This window comes from Atta cephalotes (assembly GCF_000143395.1).
Source record: "Atta cephalotes unplaced genomic scaffold scaffold00019, whole genome shotgun sequence".
Lineage (NCBI taxonomy): Eukaryota > Metazoa > Arthropoda > Insecta > Hymenoptera > Formicidae > Atta > Atta cephalotes.
The window spans coordinates 4,095,603-4,097,229 of NW_012130083.1; positions in this window are offsets into that span (position 1 = coordinate 4,095,603).

Sequence of the window (1,627 nt, forward strand, 5' to 3'; positions counted from 1 at the left end):
TCCTCCTCTCTCTCTCTCTCTCTCTCTCTCTCTCTCTCTCTCTCTCTCTCTCTCTCTCTCTCTCTCTCACTCTCTCACTCTTTCTCTCTTTGCTTCCTCCCACTCACTGCTCTCGCATGATGGTGGATCCACGGCGTTGTGAGAACAACGCTTGATTCTAATGAAGTTTCAAACTTTTCGAGCCAAACCACGGTCCCAAGTGTACCGCGCAACCGACAGACGCTCTGTTTATTCGAGATGATTTCGATGCACCGACAACCGCTGTGAAATGACTCGTGTGCAAGGATGGCACAGTTTCCAATTAAACTTTCCCCGCGACAACAATCTCATTTAATTTTTGCGGTCTCCGCCACGCCACCGCCGGTCATGTGTACATTAGCCAATTAGCGTGCAATTTGCCGTGCCGCTTTTACGATCGATACTACATCGATTGTCTCTGTGAAGAAAAAAAAAAAGAAGAAACAAACGACAGACAGATAGACAATATGATTTGATTTGTTGATAATTCACATGGTCTGAATTTTTATTCTTTCGTGAGTGTTTCAAGTACAAAATATCTCCTAATTCGAGACATCAGTTTATACGTCATTACCTATTTAAATTCGATTAAATCACGCTACGATCAAAATTAATGGACGTTCTACTTGCTGGCGTGTCTACTTGCAATTCAGTTTGCATCAACAGAGCTCGTTGAAAAATGTCATCTCTTTTTCTACTTCGCGTCCGGCGCCCGAAGTGATCGAGTTCGTTGCACTTCGAAAGTCTCAAAATCTCGAATTCGACTCGTCGAATGGCGACGAGAACGGATTTCCCACAGGAACGTCGACCGAAGCTTTTACCGAAGTTTCAAACTCGCCACTCACATCGCGTTCATCAAAAAAAGGTCAGACCATTATTTAATTAGTAGAATACCTAACGTTACAGACATAACTTTAATTTCAGCTAGCTATAACGGCTGGAGGCTTCCGTAGAGCTATAAAATATTATATATAGACTTTACTCGCAGCCCTAAAGCCTAGGAGACCTACATTGCCATATTCTGAATCTGTAAACTTCACCTGATTTGTCGGGAAAAAAAATCATTACAATTGAAACTTGATAAATTAAAAGTATTTAATATTTATCAATTATTTTTATTAATTCAAAAATCATTATAATGATTTTATTTTTATCTCTACAAGTTGTTAGAAACAGAGATAGAAAAGAAGAGAGAGAGAGTAATCTCTCGTTGACCCTCTCCATCCTCCCCTCCCACGCAAATGGATGCATTATCCTTCATGGAACAAGGAGCAACGTCCGGGCATAGCATCTCTCGCGTCTCGCTGAGTTGGATGGAGCGACTCCGGAATAGCGGACACGCCGTGGTGTCCCGCGACTCAATTTTAAGGATAATCGTGCTTACCGATCGAAGGGAAGGAAGGGGTGTAGACAATGTTTTGGCGGCAGACGAGGTCTAAAGCGGAAACCGGCGGCGGATGAACGCAAGAAGGGGTGGAAAAAATTAAAGCATCGAGACGTCGACAGGGGCGTACACCATATCGCATCATGACAAGGGTGGGTGCAAGGGAAAAAGAAAGAGAGAGAGAGAGAGAGAGAGAGAGAGAGAGAGAGAGAGAAGAGAGAGAGA